Here is a 17,382-nt window from a genome sequence, read left to right on the forward strand (position 1 = left end):
TGAAACCGAATACCATTCGTCGGTGTTGAGTATTGTTGCACATTGGTGAAGATTTGTATCTTGAGTTTTGGATGGATGTTAAAAGCGCCTTCCTCCATGGTGACCTAGTTGAGGAAATTTACATCAAATGAAAAATCAAACCGGGGGCTTTCATCAAGAAGCGGTAAAGAGAATATGGTATGCAGGCTCGAAAGAGCTTGTATGGTTTGAAACAAGCCCCCCGGTTAGCGCAAAGTGGTACGGAAGTTTGATAACTTCATGCAAGGAAATGGCTACTATAAGTGCAACAACGACCATTGTTGCTACTTCAAGAGGTTCGACTCCAGCCTCGTCATCCCGCAAGTTGATATATGTTGATGATATGTTAGTAGCGAGTTACGATATGTCGAAATTGGGAGATTGAAAGAGAAGTTAGCAAGTGAAAATTTATTCTCTATGAAGGACTTGGGTGCAATGGAACAGATTCTAGGGATGAGGATCGAAGAGATATAAAGGCAGAAAGGTATTCGAGTTGTCTCGGGTTGAGTATTGAGAAGGTATTGAAGAGGTTCAACATGGGTAGTCGCGAAACCAGGTTTGCACACCTTTGGCAGTCCACTTCAAGTTGTCCAAACTCTGAACACTCTCCCAAGATTGTTGAGGAAAGAAACTTCATGGCTAAGGTACCATACATACCTGCTATTGGAAGTCTTATGTATGCCGGGGTTTGCAAACCAAATAAGTCCGATATAGCCCAAATGTGGGGAGCTCGTCGATAGATTTATGTCTAATCTCGGCAAGCAACATTGGGAAGCCGTGAAGTGGATATTGAGATATCAACCATGCATGTATATATGAGAGGTACTACAGAGAAATGCCTATGTTTGGAAGGGTGTTGTGAACCCGCAAGGGTATGTGGATGCGATTTTGCAGAGAAGTAGATCGTAGAAGAAGCATTACTTGGTTATGTCTTTGACACACCTAGGGTGCTACTTGCTAGAATGAGTTGGATTTCTATAGATTCTGAAGATTGTTGCTTTGTCACCACGTAAGCGAGTATGTATTCCATTCAGAGGCAAACAAAGAGATGATCCGGTTCTGAGGATTTGATGGAAGAGCTTGGGATGAAGCAAGAGAGAAGTGTGTTACACGTGGATCCATCTACTTATCGTCGAATACCAGTTGACCACTATACATCTTGCTAAGAATTCCGCCTTTCATTCTAAGACCAATCACATTGGTCTCGGTATCATTTTATCCGATCTCATTGGAGGATGAGGTTTTGAAAGCACTTGAGAAGATCCAAGGGAGTGAGAATCCGGCCGGGATATGTTGAAATGATTTCTATAAGTAGACTATTTATTGCTATGACCATAGTTGTTTGTGCCTATCGAGAATTGAAGTTGTGTTCAACCGATTGGGTCTTCTTGCTTGTAAGACTATGATGGATGAGCCGAGTGTTTCATTAGTAAATTGGATTTGGATTGAGTTGTTACAATTGAGATGTGATGTGCATGAAGAATCTCGAAGGTTCCAAGTGGGAGATTGTTGGGCTGTTGGAACCATCGAGCCTTGCGCTCATGCCTACCGAAATTTTTCATTGTTTCGGCCCAAGCCCATTTTCTCCCCTTTTTTCTATGTACACTTATATAAAGGAAATAGATTAAGGTTTTGAGATAACTTTTTGAGAGATTAATTTCTTGGGTATTGTGGGAGCTCTATTGAGCTAGGGTTTGAGTGAGGCCTCTTGTTCTTGATTCTTGATATCTCTTGTAAACTCTCCAATCTTTGCTATAAAGGAAACTTGGCTCTTGTGTGGATGTAGGTAACATTTACCGAACCACCTAAATCTTTGTGTCTCTTTGCATATTTACTTCCTTATTTATTGTTTGCTTGTTATGGGTGATGATAAATTAGTGGCTTTGCTTGTTTGAGTTTGTTGTGATAACTACCAAAGTCTTGGGTGGGTGATTTCCTTGGTGTGAGCTCCAAGTTGAAATCATTTGGGATAGAAAGTAGCTAGATTGAGGTGTGAATTTCTAGTGAAATCTCCAAACAAAAATATCATATAAGTGTTGGCTAAGCTCCATATACAAAACAGTAGACAGAAAAAAACTAAGTAGAGAAAGATATACAAGGGTGAGATATGGCGTGGCAAGGCAGCATGCGATATAGAAGATTCATCGTGGTGAAATAGGATCCAATTACTGACAACGTCCATAGGAAAACAATTGTCAAGAGGAAAATCTTCAAGTCTTTTCCACATGCTATGTCGTATAGTGTTAAAAAGAATCGATTGAATCTAGTATAGAGGGTATATCAGTCTGGGTCTAGAGATATTGCTATGTGTTGCAGTTTTGGACATCGAAAGGAAAGCAATACTACGTGAAAAGCAAGGTAAAGACCTACAAATTGAGAGGCTACGCGGACTAGTTAGGCAATGCAGTTCATGTTACAAAAAAAATTTTTTTTAACAAAAACCGACTTGGAAAACGGTCAAGCTAGGCTTATTATAGGAATTGATTTTGTCAAGTCTCATATCAACCCTTTGTTGAGAGATGAAGATAATATTAAGCATGGAATCGAAGTTGTGACTTATGATCATACAGGGAAGAGATATAACATGATATACAAGCTATGGGGCAAAAAAGCACACGTTCTCACTAGACGATGGAAGAAATTCTGCCATGACCAGGGGTTTAAGGCTAATGATGCCGAAATTGTAATTAGTGTGTGGACCTTTCGGCATGTAAAAACTAACAAGTTATGTTTTGGCATAACTTGGCAACGAAATCAACGAATCATTGAAGGTAATTGAATGGGTATTTTAAGGAAGGGTTGGGAGTTTATCTTTGAGATGAATAGGTTGGGTGTTAAAGGCTTAATCGACTTACTTATGATAGTGTTTTGAAGGCGTGTACGAATTTGATATGTTTGAAAAGAGGGCCGCATATAATGAAAATTGTCTAAGGCCATGCCCAAAGAAAAAGATTGAACATTCACCAAGGTTATTTGGGAAAAATAGGTCTCCCAAGATATTGGCTAGAGAAACAAATCAAAGTAAAGTTGTTGGAATATGTTGCAACAAGTTTATAAAGGGGATGCCCAATAGAAACCAGGATACAAAGCAATGAATAGAAACACGCAGTGTGAGAAAATTTTGAAGATTGGTTTAATTGAAGCGATTTGTAAGTGAACTGAAGTTGTTGGTTTAGTTTATTAATACAAGTTGTTCGAAGAATGAATTAATCTAGTTATCATTGTAAGTGAAGTTATCATTGTAAATGAAGAAAAAAACGAAAGAATTGCGTTCCTAAAGAGAGGAGGTAATAGGAGAGATAAATTGGGTGAATGTGAAGTCTACTATCGGAAAAGCAATAGAGAAAGAAAACGAGTCCTGTACAATAGAAGGACTCTGAAATTTTTTAATTGTGATCAAAACACACGAAATTTTTTGGAGAATATGACAAAGTCGTGTCAATGTTATTCTACAACATGAAACAGAAATAGGTATATTATTATTTTTTATTAGTTATATGAAAATTTTGGTTAAGTCTGAAAGATTGACTAAAACCTAATTTTTTTATGTTGCAGGTTGAAACGGCGGTATTATGGGCGAAAGAAATTCACGAAAAATCTATGAAGAAAAGTTGCGCTTCGAATGATCTCAATGTCTTAGAAGAAATAATGAAGCTGTCGGAAAGGTTTTGCTCAGGGTGATCGCACCGCAATGCCGTAGAAGAAATAAAGAAGTTGGAGAAAATTTTCGCTCAGAAAAATCGACCCAATGCCTTAGAAAAAATAATGAAGCTGACGGAAAATTTCGTTGAGAAAGAGTGGCGCAATGCCTTAGAAAAAATAATGAATGCGGAAAATAGTTAACCGAAAGTGCTAAGCGAAGCGAATACAGATTTCGAAGAAGAAAACGAAGATTTAATCGAGCGACCGTAAGACAATTGACAGAGACAATTGATTAGATAATTGTGTGAATGTAATACCATAGAGCTAAAACTTCTTTTGATGAAAAATAAAAATAAAGTATGGGTTTACTATTGAATATTGTTGTTGTGTCAGATAACATACCTGCGGAAAACTGACAATGTTGTTGATTTATGTATGTAGTTGAAATGAAATAGAATGAGACGCCCCCATGTAGAGAAAAACCCCCAATGTAGAACTTGGCAAAAAGACTAAGCGTCCCGTTCAAATGCTAAACTTTAATAGATATTGCAAAATTAGACTAAGCGCGTAAAAGCGTTCAAACTTAGACTAAAAAGCGCGTTCAAATTTTGTCATAGCGATAATAACGGACTAAGCGGCGTAAAAGCGAAACTTAGGCATCAAAATAAAACGCGGGATTTAGGCGATATTGTCGTAACCGTCCAGTGATAATGAACTGGCGTAACGGAAACTTAACGAAACGTAAAACCGCGTTTTTTCGTAGCTTAGACTAATGAAGCTAAATGTGGTAACTTCACGATTTTGTCATAGCGATAGTAACGAACTAAAAGAGTGTAAAAAAAGTTCAAACTTAGCGTTAAACTTAGGATTTTTATCATAGATAGAAACTAAGCTAAAAGCGTTCAAACTTAGGTAAAACGCTTCATTAGATTTTGTCATAGCGATAGTAACGAACTAAGCGTAAAAAGCGTTCAAAAGCCGCTTCAAACTTTTTGTCGTTAGCGATAGTAACGAACTAAAGCGGCTAAAAGCGCAAACTTAGGTAACTAAACGTCGATTTTTGTCGTAGCGATAGTAACGAACTAAGCGAGCGTAAAAGCGTTCAAACTTAGAATGACGAAGCTAAACGTGGTAACTTCGTCAAATTTGTTATAGCGATAATAATGTTGCGATGGAAACAAAATTATACTATTGGAATTGAAGTGAAAGAAAGACTTTATTGATCACCAAATCTTGAAAAGTGCAAAGATAATAATGGAAAAGAAACTATTGAATTGGAAACAGACTAACAAATTTTTGAACGGTTTTTCGTTAAACATATCTATTTTGTCTGCTCACTTAGTAAAATAATTTGTTACGACGAGCAAGAAACGAACACTGCTGGGGATGTCGGAAATAAACCAACAATGTCAAGGCCCCATTTTGCAAATGACCAAGGTTTATGGATTGGATGACACTTCATCGTGGGAAGTTTGATCCATATCACATATCATGTTTTGGACAAGGCATACACTTCGCGGACAAATGCTTAACATCCTTTGGCATGTATGGCCACCAATACCATTGGGTCATTGCTATGTGAGCGAGACTTTGCCCCCGAGAGTGGTGTTCACATAGTCCTGAATAAATTTTTTCGAGGCCTAGTAAATCGTTCATTTTGCCCAAACAACGAATGATCGGATTGAAACTTGTGCCGCTGCGATAGAGTTTTTGGTCATCAGGAATTTTGGAACATCGTCAGCTGCATGATCGTCGTCGGTAGATACCGAGACATTATCAGTGCCAAGCTCATTAGAATTATCTGACATCATAAGTGGTTAATCTAGTGTTGTCATGACAGCCACGACTTGATTTTCCACGGATAAGTATGCGATAGAATCAGGATACCTTACATCATAACGCTGATACGACACAATACTGATAGATACAAAATTTCATGCAATTTGTTGAATTAAGTTAAGATAAACGACCAGTCTATCATCGCGAGCCGCATATTATCATTCAAAGTGGCTAGTGACTAACTTAGAATAATTACTCGTAACTTAGTCGCTCAAACTGAAGAGCTGTGCATGTACCGCAAATGACAGTATCGTACTCAGCCATATTATTTGAAGCATCAAAGCCCAAACGTAAAGACCTTCTCAATTATGTCTTTATTTAGCTTCAAGATGACAAAACCAATACTGGAGCCAGACTTATTATGCGAACTAACGGTGTAAATCTAGCAATCAGCTGATATATCCGATAAGTATTTCAAGTCATCGCCCCGAGAGGTAATGACAATTAGGGATCGACTTGTTCCTCATTGAGTAATACGTTCAACATAGGAATATCATCGATAAGAAAATCAGCCATTATTGAAACCAAAGTTTGTCTTATTTGAACTGTATGAGTGTCAAAGACAATGTTGTAGGCGTTAAGGTAACTTTTCCATTCTGCGACTCGATCCGTAGACATTGCAAAAAAACTTGCGCAGAACTTATCGAATAAGCTTAAGACGTCTGACAGCATGAAACAAGCCAATGCAATTTTCTCAAAGCAAGAATGCTTCCATTCAGCTGAAATAAGAGTCATACTAACAAATAATATGAGACGACCATCGTCACTATCAAACGACAACAGACAAATATGAATTAGATACGCTTTGCTGAGATTCATGAAAAGTAACCATTGCAAAGTCCGTATTTATTGTCTTGAACTTGTGGATAACCATTGCGAATAATGAAAATCTAATCATCACCACTTAAACAAACCCACATGCAACTATGTTGTTGGCGTGTGTGACGTTGTATTGTGACAGATACAACATCATCTGCGAGAGGAATGGTTCGTTTCAACCGACGGTTGTAGTAGTTGTTATGTTTGTCGTACACTTATGCACTTTTGAAAAAGTGTTTCTCGAGACATATAACTGACATTATCTGCAACAGATGATGAAGAATCGTCAGAGGCAATAACTTCGTGCCAAATAATTTTGGGCATCGGTGGAACGGTAGCCGGGTCGCATACAATTGGGTGTTGAAAAGGAATAGGAGGGAGTAGTCATTGTCACCAAGTACGGTACGAGTTTAAAACGGTGTACTTGAAAAAAACTTAGTTCGTGTTTTAAACGGAACGTCTCGGGAAAAAAACGGAAAAAAAAGCGTAAAAAAACGTGGGGCATAAAAAACGGGTTTAAAACGGTAAAACGGGTTTAAAACGTGTTTAATACGTAAAAAAACGGTAAAAACCGATGATAAATAATATAATAGATAAAGAGTTTGATTTTCTATAAAAGTGGAAAAAAAAAGACACATAAAATAAAAATAATAATAATACAAATGAAAGAAAATTCAAATACATGAAAATATCAAATTATCATTACTCATCCAAATACTATAAGTTTTAGATTCAGGTGCCAAAACACTACTCAAAATAAGATACTACTAATTACCAACCATAATGGCATAATTAAGTACTACAAATAAGTTAATAACTTTAAAATATTCAATTAATTATTAATAGTCCAAAGCAAAATAGAACGGTCTCAATAAGTCAATCTAACGCCCACTCTTCAAAAGGTAAACTCCAAAACCCTTTTCTTTTCTAGCGTTAAAAAAAAAAAGTTTTAAACGGAGATTTTCAAAATCTCGGGTTTTAAACGTTTTAAGTTTAAAACGGGTTTAAAACGTTTTAAAACGCGCGTTTTTGAAAAACCGGTTTTAAACCGAACCGGGCATCGCCTTGCCAATATCTCGGGTTTTAAACGCGTTTTTAAAAAAAAAACGCCGTATTTGGTGACAATGAGAGTAGTCTGATACCGCCAGGGTGACCTTGAACCTCACATTTGCGATGATCGTCAATAAGTGCATCGAGAACTTAGGCTCATCGAGTATTCGTCATAACTTTTGGAGAACGTGATCGTCGGTTTTGAATAAGAACCGCAGACGGCGCCAATTATGTTTCGACCAAATATGATCAAAACACTAACTGATGACGAAAGAGGTGAATAACGTAGAAAAATGGTGAGAAAAGTGATGGTGATTGAGTGAATGATGAGACTGTACCTTTCGGTTGTCTACATACCCACATTATCGATAGGATCAAGTCTCAAGAACGTCGTTTTTTTATAATAAATAGTTTTGTATTTATATATGTAGAGTATAGACTTCTTGTAGCTTAAGTAATTGTAATTGAATATAACTCTCAACTGATAATTATCTCTTTGATAAGAAACGAATCTGGACATAAATTACTGTACGTTAGTGGCAAGCCATGTGGCTAAGGTTCAGCCTTAGACAAATAAGTTAATGGGCCTGTACATTGATCCATGGTATTTGTAAATTGGGCTTTAGCCCTGTCAATTAAATGAATAAAATAGAGACCCCTACTAATGGACGTTTGCCACGTAGGTGGGGGTCGAAACAATGCACTTAGGATTAAATAAGTGAGAACACAACTTAAGTGCAAAATACCATAATGAATTTAAATCTATTGTTTTTTGGTTTGACAACAACCAAATGTGAATTATACACAATTTTATTCCAGAACTATGTTGGGCCACAATTGCATAACATGGCATCTAAATGAAGGTAAATGTTGTAGATTAGTGGAGTTATCAACAATTTTGAAGTATTGTCTCACAAAAAACTATAAATTTAAACTTAAATCGAGATTTAACTGTAAGCATTGTACAACAAAAAGCTTTTGAGACCCATAAAGCCTTTTTCACCTTTTGTTTGCATACGTCTTGCTCAAGATTTAGGCGAACAAAATATTGCATTTTCGAAGCCTGCAAATGAAGAAACACCAATTTAGGCGAACACTTACAATATTATTGGGTAAAAGGGGCTTGTATTACAATATAAAATGATTTCTTACAACAGAGTGCTATACTCCATTATTCACACTCTAGGAGGAAAATTGCGTCCAATGATGGATAGTGGAAAACTGAAAAAGAGATTCATAGATTGTTTAGAAAGGAACCATAACATTGATTATATCCAAAGTTGAGGGAAAACGAAAGGGTATTCCTACAATATAAAAATACTATAGAAGTTCTTCTATGTAGAAGGGACAATGTACCATACCAGTGAGTTTGAGCGGAAACTGTCTGTTGAAAGCCTTGATTGAGCAGAACTATTATGGAATTTTACAATTCAAATGAATAATCAAAACAGAAATAAGCATTGGAAACGGCAAGAAAATAGTACCAAATAGAAATTATGTGAAACCCACAATATAGTCGCCTTGGAGTAAATACATTCACAGTTACAGGTAGCATTCACTACACCAAAACAGCTTTTTTGTGATGCCAAATAGGTGTCACAATTTAGGGGTCTCAATTTGCGTCACAAAAATTTATGACGGCATATTGGCGTCAGTAATTTGTGACGGCATTTTGGCGTCAGTAATTTTGTGATGGTATTTTGAAAGCCTTGATTGAGCATAACTATTATGGAATTTTACAATCCAAATGAATAATCAAAATAGAAATAAACATTGGAAACGGCAAGAAAACAGTACCAAATAGAAATTATGTGAAACCCACAATGTAGTCGCCTTAGAGTAAATACATTCACAGTTACGGGCAGCATTATTAATTAGCAACAAATAAATAGGGAAAAAGGAAGAAAATTTAAAAGGGAGTAAAACCTGAATTTGAAGACAAAGAAGACCATTTTGGTGTTTGCCTAGAAATTAAAAGCAGAGAATAGTATTGAAGAGTTTTATTTGCATGCATTAATAGGGAAGCAAAGAACGCCACCGCTTTATGGAGTTTATTCGTGGAGAATAATCCCTTGGGGTTGGAGAACAAAAATATGTAAAGGGAAAAATACTTACTAAGACTAAAATGTGAGATGAAAATGACAATAAAACACCTAAGCATTTTGCAATGCAGCTGTTATACAATATGTATGGAGCAAGACACGTTGACACCACTTGATCTGTCTTACACTGCGACATAGTATTTCTCTAAGCAGCCTGTGTATGACAAAGCCATTACACTCACAAAGTAATAATAAAACATCAAAGACGATAGAGAAAAGCCGTGAGATACAATGAAAAATCTCCACTTGACCAGGAAAATGGAGAAGACAAAAAAAGCCAAAAAAATAAACAATTAAAGGAAGAGTTATTATGAAACAGTCAAGTATATGAAGCAATAATAGGGTCACCAGAATTGTGTCAAACCTTGGAAAAAGATGTTTATATAACGGTAACCACTATTCAAAATTGATTGGTACCAAAACTATTGATAAATGACTGTCTCCGATAATGACAACATGATTTAGGAAGAAATCCATGAGTAAACCATCAACACCCCAAATCATTGAACACCTTTTTAAAAAAAAATCGATATCCAGACAACACCCAAACTCTAGTTGATAATAAACTAAACACTGGAAAACAATAAAAGTGCAGTATACTCTTAGTCATAATTCCACGTAACGTAAAATTAGGAAGAGAGTGCAATTATACCATCAAAATGCACTGAAAAAATTTGATGGAGAATCTCGTGCTAATATAGAGTGGGCACCAAAAATGAAAAAAATAGAAAGAATGTTAATGTTATAGTTTGAAGCAATGTAGTCAAGGCGCACTTTTAGTGCCTCGCCTTGACCAAGGCGCGAGAGGTAACATAAGGCTTGCGTTTTTTGTACTTTTTTGCGCTTTTTGTCGAGGCGCACAATGCACGCACCTTATCAACTTTTACAGTTTTTTCGTTTTTTTTTTACAATTTTTGCTATACGTGACACATTTACACTCGATCCAATTGTTTTATGATATAAGAAATTGTACAAATTTAGTAAGTTTCATTGTGGAGTACACTTTAAACTTAATTTTGACTAGTTTTTGTTAAGTTGTATGGATTGAGAGAAGACACAAAGATGGATTAAATTTTAAATGAAGTTTTACGGGATTCTAAAATTGAATCACGTGTTCTATTTTATGAAGAACTCATTTGGTTCAATTTGATCGGTTCATTATTTTAGTTTATTGAAGTTGAGCTAGATTGTATTGAGAGATACGAGTTTTATTTTGCTTTTTACTTATTGCTTAAGATTTTTCTTTTAAATGACTACAATGGTTTTATGTTTACAATCACATAAAATTAATTTTAAAGTTTGGCTAAACAAATCAGTGATAATTCATGTCATATTTAATATTTATTTTATTTTTTATTTGATATATCTATTTTTTTATTACTACTGGCCTCCTCACTTCAATCAGTACACCACACTCAAGCGCTTAGCCCCTAAGGCACAAGAGGGTGTTGCGCCTTAGGTGCACTTTAACGCCTTTACTACACTAGTTTGAGGTTAGATCATTACCTTCAGTGGCAAAAGGCGAGAATTCTTGTTGAGTGAGTAGCATTGCCACTTTGCCAGGCTATGATATGATTCTGTTAAAAAGAAAGGTTAACGTTAACGTTAACAGTACTTTCATGTAAAATATATGTTATGTTGGGCTTAAATCTTATTTTTGTAGCTACTTGCTGCTCCTCGGGTTTATGAGAAATGATATTCCGTGCATTCATTTGAAAATCCAATTCATAACTATTTCAAAGATGTTCCAGATGATCAGTGACCGCATCATCTTGTATTGGACAGTCATCTGCTATATGTTTGGAACTTCAGCAGAACTGCCAGCTTCAGAGTATCCGCCAATGCTTCCATTATTACAAAGAAAATGCTTCTGCTTTTCTGTCAGAGTACAGCTCTACATTTTCTCATAATTTGCTTGATGGTCCTGTTGTCAATCCACCCACTGGGTTTGAGTTGCCATATGGTATTCTTTTCAAGGCCAATTCCTTGATTCAGAATGGTTGCTTAGCAGGGGCAACCCTTGATTCTACCTTTTTTAGGTGGGTTCATCCTCGATATTTCCCAATAAATCATATAGAGAGTAATGATGAAATAATGTATAGAAGAAACATAAGCATCTTGAAAGAAGAAATAAAAAATTCATTAATCTTCGGTTGACTTGAGGGTTTAGCTCTAGCTAGCAATCTCTTCTGTGCAAAATGCAGATTCTGTTCTTTTAATCCTAGTCTAGGAACCTGTCACCCTTTCGTGACTGAAACTGGGTGTCACTGGATTATAGAGGTCTGGTTGTACGACCTGCTGCACGACCATAGAGAAGAGCATTCTTTGGAATAGGATATTCATCTCTCCATGATTCAACAGGCGAGTAGATTCGAAGATAGAACTGCTGACTCAAGTACTGACGAGTCCAGTCTTCAGACCTTATGTTCCACATACCAACATTATCCAAATCCATGTAAATTGCACTCCATGACTTCGGATACACCTGCACAGAAATAATATCATAAGCAATCAAAGAAGTGCAGCAACCGACTTCTATTTTGCAGTAATGCATTGAGTGATCACATAGAAAGGAGGTCTACTGTGTCCGAGCTACTATGTCCCTTAAATTCATATAGAGAGTGCGCTAGAAAAGTTGTATAACTTGAAAGACCGCTGCTATGACCCTATTAATTGGCTCAATGAGCAATATATAACAATCAGTGCATCCAGGAGGTCTCGTAGGCGACCTGCTATTACCTTGGATGATGGTTTGGCTTACATCCGAAGAGTCAAGTGACTGCTATTACAGTTTCAATTACTAAAACTTGAGATCACCAAAAATTCAAAAGGAGATAGAAGAACGTACCTTTGAATTTTAAACGAAAAGAACGAAAACAATTGTTCCAACCATATCAAATGCAAGAAGACATAACTGTTGGAAAATTGCGGACTTATATTACAGAATTAAATAATATTAGAAAACGAAAATGAAAGAAAGTATTACCTTTGATTCTGGAAATGAAAACAGGGTTTAAATTTATGTTTCGTTGGTTGCAAAGTGTTTGATTTGAAGACGAATGAACGGTTAACTTTTTTTTTTATTGGGAAACCGCAAAATGGTGTCTTGTTTTTTGTTTTCTGAAGACGTTGAGTTTTATAGTCCTGGAAATACTTTAAATTACCAATTTACCCTTTCTACAAAAAGCAAAAAGAAAGTGGTTGTCCAACTTTCCGGAACTTTGGTCTAAAATCGGGAATACGAAAACTAATTAGAAAATCCAGTATCCGCTTTATATATAGAGCGGTGGTATTGACACCCCATAAAATGGGACTAGCACCCCTTTGGATGATATAGGTCACCAAATAAGCTGTTCAAGACACTAAATAAGATGCGTTAAGACACTATATAAAATCCAAAAGGGGTGCTAGTCCTATTTTATGGGGTGCTAATACCGCGGCCCTATATATAAGATAGTAACATAAACAATTCCACATCTCCATGAAAGTGCAATATAATGTCTCTTGTTCTACTTTTCTAACTAACCGCAAAAGTAAGATAAAACTATATATAATTCAAGTTCAAGTCTATGGATTCTTTTCATTTAAAGCCAACTTAAGAGCATCTCTAGGTGGTGGTAGCATACTCTTCAAATTTGAAGAATGCGACCACAGAATTTGGTAGCAAATTTCGACCAACTCTAGGTGGTCGCAAATTCGTGGTCGCAAAATTCATTGTAGACCCACCCTGTGCGACATTAGTACTGGCGCGCGCCAGTATCACTGTCGTGCGCCAGTACTAATGTCGCGTGCTATGTTTTATATAATATCGCGCGACAGTCGGACTTTTGTCATTTTACAAATTTTTTTTCAACTCAGTCACTCTAGTTAATAGGAAAAAAATGAGTTCCGACGACGAATCCGTCTATAATAACCAAACACGATGGAGTGGTGGCGGTGAGGAAGAAGAAAACAGTGCATACGTTTGGGATAATCCCAGTGGTGATCTAGATGATGAACCAACCACTTCCGGAGCTGGAAATCAAGAAGCTGAGGCTGACGATCCATTGCTGCTTCAATATCAGCAAGTCAATTTTGAATTTCCTGCGGAGGCTATTAATTTCAGCCATCTTAGGCCGGTGTCTAAGAGGTTTCATGATAGGCATGTCTCAAGAGTTGTTCTTAAACAACAGGTATGTATTTTAATTTCATAAATTAGTAGTAGTAGTAGTTAATTTTAGTAGTTCAATACGTATATTTTTATTTTTATTTTTTTAATTTTAGTTTCATTTTGCGTACATCAGAGATGTGTTATGTATCGGGTTCGGTGCACTCCACGTGCGCTTAAGACGTGGTGGGATGATATTAAGAAAGTCGGTGCACTTGACCATGTTAGAGATGCAATTTTAGCGACTCCCTTTGCTCATCTAGTTGACATCCCTTACAATAAGACTGACATTCAGGGAGTTATTAATGGTTTAGTTGAGAGATGGTGGGATAGTACACATACTTTTCACTTCCCTCAGGGAGAGTTGGGCTTCACTCCATTAGATTTTTGCATGATATCTAGTTTGCGTATAGGATTAGGTAATCCGTTGAGATGTAGCACTGAATTCCAGAGTTGTGCCCAAATGATGACTTTCTTCCCTTGTCTGACCGAGGAGCCATATGACAGTGCTGGTGTTAGGATTTCCGGTATCAAGGCTGCATACATTACACCATTGACTACTGATTCAAGATTGCAGTTTTTGATAGATTATTTGTCACTTGATTCCAATGATGGTCAAGCACATGTTGATGAGTATGTAAGAGCTTTCTGTATGTATTTGATGGGTGTATTCTTTTTTCCTTCTGGCCATTCCACGATTAACTTGGGATATCTAGCTAACTTTGAGCACTTGCATGAGTTGGGCGGTATTGATTTTGGTGGAGACATATACTGTCATTTGTTGCGTTGTTTAGATAGGGCTTCTTGACAGACTGGTGTTGTCAGTAGTCCCAGATGGGAGGGTTTGTCATTCTCTTAGGTATGGTTTTATGAGTATTTCCGTGCTGCAAATCCTATCCTCACAAAGTATACCGATGAGAGGCCTAGGCTCAGGGCTTGACACGGACCTTGTCGAGCTCGTCTGACCAGTGAGATCAGTCATAACATAACTTCTGTCCGAACCCAGATCGAGCTTAGCACACAGGCTTCTATTGTTTGGAGGCCTTAGAGGACATCTGTGCACATCGGCGCAAATGACTGTAGATATGCATTGTTCAGTTCTCATAGGAGGATGGTATTCACTTGTGGGAGTGATATGGAGTGGTATTTAGGGGATAGATGTTACGCATGCTCACACCATGCTTTGGTATCCCCCCGATCCGCCTACCCATGTATCGAGAGGCTAAGGACATGACCTTAGAGCAAGTCATCGAGTAAGCGTGCATTGGACTTGGCTCTGTGCTTCCGACCTAGTTACATTGCAGACTTATGAGCAGTATTACCGTTACTGGTTTAGGGTGTCTATTGGTCATTTGCTCCCAGCTGTAGGTCGTACAGGCAACATTCATACGGTTAGCAATTTGGGTGTCAGACGTGAATTCCAGATTGGCTAGCCGTCACAGCCGACGTTTCAGGCTGAACCTATGCACACATTTGTTCCAGTGCCAGATCCCCCTCAGTCAGAGTGGCCTTGGGTTTTCAGTTTGAGTGATCCGAGTGGCCAGACGATTTACCAGCCCATTTCTTCTATTGATGCCACTCGCGTCGTACAGTTAGAGCCTGACCTTGGACATCTATCTCTGGTAATTATTTTTATTGGTTTTGTTTTATTATTTTGGTTTATTATGAAAATATCATAAATTATTAATGAATAATTATTTCAGGATGACCTATGCATGAGATATGAGACAAGCATTCGTGTAAATGATGGCTTGTGCTCCTCGGTATTCGCCTACAGTGTTGAGAGAAAGAGACTTCTTTCCCAGGCTCATGTGGATTATGACGATTTGCAACGCCAGATTGATGAGTTACAGGCTCAGATTGATCGCATAAGGGTGAGTTCATCACATCATGGACAGACGGAGAGTTCAGCACAAGGACAGTCGAGGAGGAGTTCACGGCAGAGGAGGCGTATGTAGGATAGTCTAGGAGGTTGTTGTATGACGATTATTCTTATGTTGTGTGATTTAGAATTGTTCATTTGATCATTTTGATATGTTGTGTGATTATTATTATATTGTGTGATTTAGAATTTACTTCCTTTGATTTAGCAAATGAATTACAATTTTTATTAATAGAACGACAACTAATACATGATTGCAAAAACATAAAATAAAAATAAATAAATAAAAGATAACTATTATATATCACCCTTATTACATACTACTAGAGTTACTCTAATTATCAAGCCAGTCATCATTTTCTTCATCATTGGCTTCTTCGTTGTTGGAAGCTTCATTTGTACTACTTGCTCCAGCCTTTTTTTCATAGTTAGCTACAATTGCATCTTGTTTTAGCTCTAAAACCCTTCGCAAATGAGGATTGACATTGTCGAGTGACATTGCCAACAACCTAGTCTCATTTTCCTCCTCTCTAACACGGAGTTTTTCTTGCTTCAAAAATAACTTTTTTTGTGTCTTCTTTTACTTCAATTTCATCATACTTTGAAATTACTCATTTTGAATCTCTTCTTTATTTCTTCGACTTTCTTTAAAAGCTTCAAGAAAATCATCCATATTTTTAGCAGTGGATGCAACATTACCCTCAACAAGATGAAAGCAACTTTCTTGTTCTTCTCAATTTCTTTTCTTTCGCTTTCTACCGTCGACCTCTCCAAAAAACCTTCGGTAGTGCTAGGATCGTACTCCGAGTACAGTGAAGGTGAAGGGGTAGAGTAAGACGTTGAAGGGGTCGGGGTTGAGGGTGAAGAATCGAATCCTTCAACATCTCCGGATCTTGCTTTCTTCTTTGGTCTTGGAGCAAGCGTTTACGTTCGCAATGGCGAAGTTCTTTGCCACTTTGGCGTATTTTTGACTAGATTATAACAATCTTGCCATATCCATGGTTTTCTAGTAGTAGCCGCATAAGTTGTTGCTGCGTCTGAAAGCTACGTTTATTAAAAAAAAATAATAATAATCAATATCAAGTAGTATATAAAACGAAGTATAAATTAAACGAAGTATAAACGAATCTTACAATGTCTTCACGTCCCCACCCGCTTGGAGGTTGTTCTTTAAGCTTTTTTAGTATAGCATGATATTTGTTGAAGAACGGTAAAATAATCGACCAACGTTATGAGACTCCCTTCCACTTACGGTTGCGGTCAAAACCTTGAATTTGATTCATTCTAGCCATAATTCGTTCCCAATAAACTTGACCCGATTGATCATTTTCTACTATAGGATCTTCTCCAATCTCAATCCACGCTCTAGTAAGAGCAATATTTTCTTCATTTGTCCAACTTGAACCCCTTCTTTGTTTTGGTTGTGACATTGAGAGTGTTATGTGTGAAATGGTTGAGAGTGTTGTGTGTGAAATGGTTGAGAGTGTTGTGTGTGAAAATGAAGAAGGAGATGAGTGTAGATATAGGAGGTAGAAATCCGGCCGTTTTTTGGGTGCGATCATACCAGCACTCATGCACCAGATCCCATTAGAACTCCGCAGTTAAGCGTGCTTGGGCGAGAGTAGTACTAGGATGGGTGACCTCCTGGGAAGTCCTCGTGTTGCACCCCTATTAGTTCAGCAGGTGTCGACTAGCAAAGTCGGTAAAACCTTTGGGTGATGATACCAGAAGTCTGGGGCTCGAACCCCGCCAGCATCAAAGAGTTACTGATCTCATTTTAAAACAGGCTTGCCAATAAAAAAAAAAAAAAAAAAAAAATTTTTTGGAGCACGCGTTGGAGCACGCGACGGCGCTTAGAGAGGCGCTACGACAAAGGTAATGGC

At 37.3% G+C, this 17,382-nt stretch overlaps 1 long non-coding RNA gene and 1 other non-coding gene across 2 annotated transcripts; both read left to right on the forward strand.

Moving 5' to 3' along the window:
* The first annotated feature begins 15,027 nt into the window (after positions 1–15,027).
* On the forward strand, positions 15,028–15,690 carry LOC147518949 (uncharacterized). The gene is made up of 2 exons (XR_015214165.1): positions 15,028–15,239; positions 15,321–15,690. It is a non-coding gene; the product is annotated as an uncharacterized LOC147518949 (long non-coding RNA).
* A 1,359-nt stretch (positions 15,691–17,049) lies between these two features.
* LOC147518950 (5S ribosomal RNA) lies at positions 17,050–17,168 on the forward strand. Its single transcript, XR_015214696.1, has one exon. It is a non-coding gene; the product is annotated as a 5S ribosomal RNA (ribosomal RNA).
* Positions 17,169–17,382: the final 214 nt, after the last annotated feature.

The sequence above is a fragment of the Coptis chinensis genome, chromosome 2 (genome assembly GCF_015680905.1).
Source record: "Coptis chinensis isolate HL-2020 chromosome 2, ASM1568090v1, whole genome shotgun sequence".
In the NCBI taxonomy this organism is placed as follows: Eukaryota; Viridiplantae; Streptophyta; class Magnoliopsida; order Ranunculales; family Ranunculaceae; genus Coptis; species Coptis chinensis.